Source organism: Branchiostoma floridae, chromosome 1 (assembly GCF_000003815.2).
Source record: "Branchiostoma floridae strain S238N-H82 chromosome 1, Bfl_VNyyK, whole genome shotgun sequence".
Lineage (NCBI taxonomy): Eukaryota > Metazoa > Chordata > Leptocardii > Amphioxiformes > Branchiostomatidae > Branchiostoma > Branchiostoma floridae.
Genome location: NC_049979.1, coordinates 28,237,968 through 28,247,399, shown reverse-complemented (window position 1 = coordinate 28,247,399; position 9,432 = coordinate 28,237,968).

The window sequence follows — 9,432 nt, the reverse complement described above, 5'->3', positions numbered from 1 at the left end:
GCCCTGTAAGTTAAAGACTATCCTTTCGGGTGAGGTGCACTTAAGCATCCGCCCGGTAAGTTGAAAATTATCCTTTCGGGTGAGGTGCACTTAAGCATCCGCCCGGTAAGTTGAAAATTATCCTTTCGGGTGAGGTGCACTTAAGCATCCGCCCGGTAAGTTAAAGACTATCCTTTCGGGTGAGGTGCACTTAAGCATCCGCCCGGTAAGTTGAAAATTATCCTTTCGGGTGAGGTGCACTTAAGCATCCGCCCGGTAAGTTAAAGACTATCCTTTCGGGTGAGGTGCACTTAAGCATCCGCCCAGTAAGTTGAAAATTATCCTTTCGGGTGAGGTGCACTTAAGCATCCGCCCGGTAAGTTAAAGACTATCCTTTCGGGTGAGGTGCACTTAAGCATCCGCCCGGTAAGTTGAAAACAATCGGATGGAAGCTTTAGTGCTCCACGGCCGAAAGTGTATTAGATTTCGGCTCGCACACTGTAAGCTGAAAGGAAACAAATGCACTAATTACTTGAATTTTGGTAATGGATCACTTAACTTTACATTCCATCAGCTGAAAAGGAAATCGTATTTCGTACGTATTCCATGTCTCCAAATGGGCTTCCTCATGTCCTTTTTGCTTTCTCCTCGACAACAGATTCAACCTCGATCACTGAAAGATAAAAACTATCCATTCGGGCAAGGTGCACTAAACCATACGACCGCATGTCCGATTAGTTGAAAACTATCCTTTCGGGTGAGATGCACTTAAGCATCCGCCCGGTCAGTTGAAAACTACCCTTTCGGGTGACACTTCAGCATCCGCCTGGTAAGTTGAAAACTATCCTTTCGGGTGAGGTGCACAGAAGCATCCACCCGGTAAGTTGAAAACAACCGGATGGAAGCTTTAGTGCTCCACGACCGAAAGTGTATTAGATTTCGGCTGGCACACTGTAAGCTGAAAAGAAACAAAAGCACTAATTCCTTAGATGTTGGTAATGGAGCACTTAACTTTCCATTCCCCAAGCTGAAAAGAAAATCATATTTCGTACGCATTCCATGTCTCCAAAGGGCCTTTCTCATCTTATTTTTGCTTTCTCATCGACCACTAGATTCGACCTCGACCACTGGAAGGTAAAAACTATCCATTCGGGTGAGGTGCACTTAAGCATCCGCCTGGTAAGTTGAAAACTACCCTTTTGGGTGACACTTGAGCCTCCGCCTGGTTAGTTGAAAACTATCTTTTCCCTTTCGGGTGAGATGCACTTAAGCATCCGCCCGGTAAGTTGAAAACGATTCTTTCGGGTGAGGTGCACTTAAGCATCCGCCTGGTACGTGGAAAACTATCCTTTCGGGTGAAGTGCACTTAAGCATCCGCCTGGTACGTGGAAAACTATCCTTTCGGATGAGGTGCACTTAAGCATCCACCTGGTTAGTTGAAAACTATCCTTTCGGGTGAGATGTACTTATGCATCCGCCTGGCAAGTTGAAAACTATCCTATAAATTGAGGTACACTTAAGCATCCGCCCGGTAAGTTGAAAACTATTCTTTTGGGTAAGGTGCACTTAAGCATCCGCTCGATAAGTGGAAAACTATCCTTTCGGGTGAGGTGAACAAAAGCATCCGCGCGATAAGTTGAAAACTATTCTTTCGGGTGAGGTGCACTTAAGCATCCACCCTGTAAGTTAAAAACTGTCTATTTGATTGTGGGTGAGTTGCACTTAAGCACCCACCCGGTAACTTGAAAACTATCATTTCGGGTGAGGTGCACTTAAGCATTCCCCCGGTAAGTTGAAAACTATCCATTAGGGTGAGGTGCACTTAAGCATCCGCCCGGTTAGCTGAAAACGATTCTTTCGGGTGAGGTGCACTTAAGCATCCGCCTGGTACGTGGAAAACTATCCTTTCGGGTGAAGTGCACTTAAGCATCCGCCTGGTACGTGGAAAACTATCCTTTCGGATGAGGTGCACTTAAGCATCCACCTGGTTAGTTGAAAACTATCCTTTCGGGTGAGATGTACTTATGCATCCGCCTGGCAAGTTGAAAACTATCCTGTAAATTGAGGTACACTTAAGCATCCGCCCGGTAAGTTGAAAACTATTCTTTTGGGTAAGGTGCACTTAAGCATCCGCTCGATAAGTGGAAAACTATCCTTTCGGGTGAGGTGAACAAAAGCATCCGCGCGATAAGTTGAAAACTATTCTTTCGGGTGAGGTGCACTTAAGCATCCACCCTGTAAGTTAAAAACTGTCTATTTGATTTTGGGTGAGTTGCACTTAAGCACCCACCCGGTAACTTGAAAACTATCATTTCGGGTGAGGTGCACTTAAGCATTCCCCCGGTAAGTTGAAAACTATCCTTTAGGGTGAGGTGCACTTAAGCATCCGCCCGGTTAGCTTAAAACTATCCTTTTGGGTGAGGTGCACTTAAGCATCCGCCCGGTAAGTTGAAAACTATCCTTTAGGGTGAGATGCACTTAAGCATCCGACCGGTAAGTTAAAAACTATCCTTCCGGATGAGGTGCACTTAAGCATCCGACCGGTAAGTTAAAAACTATCCTTCCGGATGAGGTGCACTTAAGCATCCGCCCGGTAAGTTGAAAACTATTCTTTCGGGTGAGGTGCACCTAAGCATTCGCCCGGTAAGTTGAAAACTATCCTTTCGGGTGAGGTGCACTTAAGCATTCGCCCGGTAAGTTGAAAACTATCCTTTCGGGTGAGGTGCACTTAAGCATCCGCCCGGTAAGTTGAAAACTATTCTTTCGGGTGAGGTGCACTTAAGCATTCGCCCGGTAAGTTGAAAACTATCCTTTCGGGTGAGGTGCACTTAAGCATCCGCCCGGTAAGTTGAAAACTATTCTTTCGGGTGAGGTGCACTTAAGCATTCGCCCGGTAAGTTGAAAACTATCCTTTCTGGTGAGGTGCACTTAAGCATCCGCCCGGTAAGTTGAAAACTATCCTTTAGGGTGAGATGCACTTAAGCATCCGACCGGTAAGTTAAAAACTATCCTTCCGGATGAGGTGCACTTAAGCATCCGACCGGTAAGTTGAAAACTATCCTTCCGGATGAGGTGCACTTAAGCATCCGCCCGGTAAGTTGAAAACTATCTCTTCGGGTGAGGTGCACTTAAGCATCCACCCGGTAAGTTGAAAACAACCGGGTGGAAGCTTTGGTGCTCCACGACCGAAAGTGTATTAGATTTCGGCTCGCACACTGTAAGCTGAAAAGAAACAAATACACTTATTCATTAAACTTTGGTCATGGAGCACTTAAGTTTCCATTCCATGAGCTGAAAAGAAAATCATATTTCGTACGCATTCCATGTCTCAAAAGTCATGGGCTTCCTCATTTACTCTTTGCTTTCCCTTCGACCACTGGATTCGACCTCGATTAATGGGCCACTTTGCTAGGCAAATAGGGTCTTCCGCCAGGAGCTATTATTTGGTAAGCTTTCTTTATGGATCCTTTCATCTCCCTTTCCCTTGAGGGGAGAGCAGTGCTATCCATGGAACAGGCTGCTTTGTCTCTGTGGGAGGATACACGCATACATCTACCAATTTCTACAACCACCACCCTCTTAGTCAGCCTGCGTGCAGAAAAACAGCCCCTAAACTACTCAGATGGGCCCCTTTTTCCGAATGGGACCGACAGATGTTGTTTTGTTGTTTGCAGTATCCATCTCCTACCTGGACATCCGATCAAGGATGTGGTGGGATATGAGGGGTTCCTCCTACCCCTGAACGGCGGGTGCGTCATGCCTGAACAGGTCAGGGACCTGCCACTGCCACTATGCTCGATTTACACAAGGCAAAACATTATCTGTTCTACGACAATATACAAGCGTCGCAGTAAGTCAGGTTTTCTGAACGGTACCGGTATTGCAAAGCGCATCCACATGTTGCCTTTCGTTAAGTCCCGGTCACTGAAACTACCAAACAAACCGTATCACTCCAATGTGTGCCCATGCTATGCTCTTCCTCCCCAACAGTTTGATTGACGAGGCCTTGAGGTAGTAACGGCGGTGAAAGATGGCTGCCCGTTGAATATCGTCGTACCGGTCCGTACGAAATCCTGTACCATGCCAGACGTGAAGACTAAGCGATCTATGGGTGTCCCGCAGTCTGCCGAGCACCCATATGTCCCCTGGTGCTGTTCCCCCTGACTCCACCCACTGCGCAGGGTTGTCTACCGTGAAGATCAGTCATCTTTACATCCTCGCACTCTGCCTCCTGCATTGTTACAATGTCTGCTCTCTGGCAGTGTGCATAGTTGAGTTATTCAGCGATGCTAGATCTGCACCTTGTGAGCATAGAAGAACTTTATTGCACGACAATTGTACATGGTACAAATTATGGCAACAGCTATTACATAAAGTACAAAATAGAGGTATAGGATAAAGCTTAATATCCTAGTATCCCTTCTGTAGCAGTTTGGTCTGAATTTCTTGTAGCGTCATTTTCCTTCCAGATACACGCTCCTCCTTCAGCACTACTTCGCCATCTTCTATGACAACCTTCTTGTATGAAGTAGGAACTACCTCTTCGCCCACAGACAATTTTCCATCCTGGATCATCATGTCGATGGCTTCTTTTACCTGACTGTTTGTTCTTGTTTTGTGTACGCTGACGCCAGAATATAACTTTTGCAGTGATCTACGTGCTTTGCTGCGGTTCTTCCTGAATATATATGTATGTATATATGATAGCTTTCAAACCTTTTATAGAAAAAGTTGGTGCGTTCGGTTCCATTCCGACCATCTCGTGATACCACAGGCACGATATTCAGCTGTGCCCGCTTGCTTCAGGCGAAATCGCGCGGACAAGACAAACTCTCCTTTTTGTTGTTTGGGACCCGGAAAAGGCCTTTGACAGCGTCCCAAGACCAGCTATGTGGACAACCCTTGGGCGCTTTGGCTGTCCCGACCACTTCACAAACCTTGTACTAGCCCTCCCCGATGGGGTGACTGATCGCTACTGGTCTAAAGAAGGGATATGTTCCTCCTCAACACCGGACGCCTTCGCTGCCGCAGACACACCACCCTCCTCGCAGTACGGGAGCTGCAGTACGCTGACGACAACGCAACTCCTGTGGATACAGCCGACGCTCTTCAGACTACTGTCGACGTTCTTTACTGTGCTTACTCCCGCTTTGGTCTCACGTTTCCATCACAGGAAAGACAAAGATCCTCGCACAGGGACTTCCGGGGCATCCTCCTCCTGACACTAGCAACATCCGACTCCGTGGTGAAGTCCTTGAGACAGTCGAATTCTTCCCCTGCTTGGGAAGCTCAAATGGCAAGGTCGTGTCTGAAATGATGCTGTCATGTTCAGGCCAAGCTCCCCATCATTGCGACTGTCTGCTGGGCAGGACATGTCTTCAACCCGACTTCCTCGCCAGATACTGTATTCGCAACTAGAGGAGACACCATCATTCGTTGTGACATCAACCATACAAACTGGAGACTCTCGCTGAGAACCGTACTGAGTGAAGACACACCATCATTCAGGGGACAGATTACAAGAAGCAGCACCGACATTGTGAAGCAGAGATAAGAGACAGCAACTCCTCCTCCCTCGCTCACCACCAATCCTGCCCTGTACTAGGTATTCCAGACTTTTCCGTCCTGCCCTTGGCTTGAGTAGCCACATGACCCACCGTCATCCACAGACAGTAACTGAGGCTTGATCTGAAATTAACTGGTGCACACCCCAGTTCTTCCGCGACGCGGTTTTGATATGATTCTACACTGTCACATAATGGGTGGATTTGCCCCCCTCCCACGCCCCCCCCCCCCTCAAACACGGTCGCATAGCCTTCGAAGTGTGTGTACTAAGCATAGATTGCATAAAACCTACCGAAACATTGTTGTTTAAACTACAGTACCTCTTGGGCACTTTGAAATCGCATTTGAACGTTTCACAATTGCTCCTACATTGAGAAGCAGGCATTTTCCAATGAAAAAAGGCCCCGATGACGTCACTTTCGCACTTTCCTTCCGAATCAAGTGTCAAGTTCGGTGTGGCGCTAGTTCTCGGCCTTAACACAAATAAGTTGCACTAATCCGAAGACACATCCCAAGGCTTCTTTATCTCACCGAGACCGACACCAAACTGTACAGCCTTATCTTAGCAGATGCCCGTTTATACCTTCATAGCCGCAAGAAGTGCAGCACAGACCTCCATCTTTACCAAAGGTACAACATTTAACTTCATTTTTCTACGAAATAAAAGGAGTCTTGCCAACGGAAACGCTTGGACGGGAAAGCTAGGTCTATTCTCTACCCGATATGACCAAAAATTAACATTTCAAGTGCTTTCCGTTAAAGCGCGGAACTTAAAATTGCATCGTTGTCACTTCAGAACATAGGCCAGCGGCAGGTATTGTGACGTCACGAACTCAAATATGTTCTAAGAGGTTTACACCGTTTGTTCCAGTCAGAAATAGGAGGAAAGTGTGCTCCATCACAAAAGCACCCCTCTGTCATTCCTTTTCATGGCCATAACTCTTTATTCAGCACGTATTGATAGCCTAAAACCTCTTCCATAGGACAAGCTCATTGTGACGTAATTGCTATTATGCGCATTGAATGGTATACCATCCTGGAGGCGCAAAAACAGCCTTCCGACACCGCAACTTTCAACCACCTGTTACTCGAGAAAGAAAAGTCACAGACAAGTCAAACTTGGCATGATTATAGAGTATAACTTTTTAAAGTCATGGACAATATTAATTATAATTTGCATATATTAACGGTGCACACCCCAGTTCTTCCGCGACCGGGGTCCGTGGTAGTCCGCGACCAAAAAGTGACGAAAGGCTTCCGAGGGCCCATGTTTGAGTTGACATTTCTCATTATTTCCTGCGAAATGACATTAAACGGTTACATGGCTGAAAAGCGTAGGAAATGGTGTGTTTTTGGTGCAAATTGTGTTTTGGTCCGCGCGTTGCTTCCGCGATATCCCTACGCCTGAATGTAAAGAGGCCCGTGACCTAGATTTACCTCTGAAGCGCTGTGTCAAGCGAAGTTGCAATGCCGCGCGCCGTGGATGATTAAAAAAACTGTAGTACTAGAATTTTCTTTATAATTGGCTGGATTAGTCTTTAGATTTTCCTCTTTCTGGCAGTATCAGTCGTGCTTGCCGGAAAAATCTTCTTCATCTCTTTTATCCAATGCGAAAATGCCCGATTTTGTGCATCATTTTTGTCATGAAAATAATGTTTTTTCCCTATAATTTTTCAAAATTAGAGAAGTTGAAGGATCGAAACTCAGTTGGTCTTGTAGCTGAAGGTATATCCTCTCACCCCATATACAGTTATTTTCCTTCAGGATAATTCCCTGGAAGAGATGGTCGCTAGACTTGAGGGTGTGCCGCCTCCATTTGAACCCCCAAATAAACTGGTGTGTGCCCCCTTAACAGTAATGCTCGCCCACGAGCGAATACTGATGACGACGTATCCTAGGGCTGTGCCTGTTGGCGAAAGATGTCAACAACAGCCGATACTTGGTAGCTTGAAATGGCGAATGTTTTAAAAATTTGAACTTGCATAAACGTTGTCGCCATATTTTGGCCACACTGAACAGAAAACACATTTTGTAACTCAGATTTGTAATGTAAAATATATCTTGAAATATTTAATCAAAGCAATACATTTCATTAATTTGCATCAGTCCGACACCCTACACCGCACCACCCTCGACTTTCTACGACTCTGGGGTCTCCCCAGGGGGCTACCTCCCTGAGACTATCCAATGCTACTCCTCCCCCCTGTACGCCATGTGTACCCTTCTTGCTTGGTACTTAACTTCATAATCAAGGCTATCCCACTAAAAATATTAGAGGAGAAAACTCAGGACTATGATAAAGCACTTGGTACATAATATTAAAGATGTTTTCAAAGAACTCGATGTTAATTACTTTTCATCCCCAAACACCAATCCTAACATTTTAATGGGATAGGCTTGAACATCCCGGGGAGGTAAACGTGCGTGCGGGCCTCTATAAGTGTATGTGGGGGGAAGGGTGTGGGTGCAGTTGAAATAGGGTGGAGGTAGGACAGAACAAGTCAAATCTATTTGGGCTAAAATACAACAAAACGATTAATAAATATCACTACTAGTTCGACAAATCTTGGGCGGATCAGTTTGAAAATATCTTAATATCTTGAATCCGCTGAACGTTTGAAATGTCCAATAAGGAAAGTACGTCAGTATTACTCATAATGCTTGTAATTTCATGTTATCAGAATATCGATATTTGTTTTGTTTTTTTCGACTTTGCAGCTGTTTTGTACCATTTACAGTATGGGGAAAAACTTCTTTTAATGGAAAGGGACAAAAATTGATGCACACATGAATTTAACGTCATCCATATAAACGAATCTGCTTGGCATAAAGCAAAAGGTAATATTCTGTCTCAACGTTACTTTTCTAAACTTTCAGAAGCAATTTGATTTGTTCTGTCCTAATGAGAGAAGTGGACATATAGTCAAGGGAAGGTGTGGGTGTTGTTTGGGTGTAAAATGTGAACTTCCTTTCCCTTTTTGTTTTATTTTCCCCAGTAAACAATTGCAAAGGATCCCACGTGGTCACGGCCTCGGGAGTGCTATCTGAGTGCCCAGCAGTAGGGTGGGGGACTAACAACATCGTAGAGAAACAAATTTCATCAAATCTTGAACTGTAGACCAACAGATAGATTTTAATGCTAGACCGACATCTTTGCATTTTTCTCTCCACAAAAACGCACACTTTCGCAGTGTACTAATGTGAACCTCAGAAAATTCGCCAGTCAGCGCTCTTCCCCAAGATAAAAGTGTGTGGCCTGCTAGAAGCCTGCGAAGCCAGCGCAGAAAATCTCCCGGCATATTTTATAAGGAATCTCAGCCCATATGTTGACAATTGCGAATCAGCGCTCAGCCAAAAATGTAACAATCAACAATGCTAAAAGCCTGCGAAGCCGGTGCAGAAACTCCCTGTCCTGGCATTAGAGAACCTCAACCAATCGCGAACTCATCGCTCAGTCAAAATTATAAAATCCAGCGCTGGTAGAACTCCGCGAAAACAGCGCCCAAACTCCCTTTCCCGGCATTGGAGAACCTTGGATGTTGGTCCATGTTGAAAATCGCGAATCAGCACTACCTCAGTGATATCTAAATACCAGCACTCCTAGAAGGCTGCGAAGGAAGAAGTTGCTGCAGAAGTGCAAACTGTGCATGTGTAGTAGACCTTTCCTCTTGACTGGGGAGTACGTTTTTCTTTCTCATCATTTGTACACAACGGTATTTATGTATGTATGTTTACTATTTCTGCTACCTTTCTTCTCTTCTTCTCCAAACATGTAAGGTCAATGACCTGGACCAGTCGGCTGTTACCTGTCACCATGGTTACTGGTAAAGTAGCAGACACCCTGTGGTGTTTGATTACATAACGTTACAATGTAGCAAATGGCTTAGG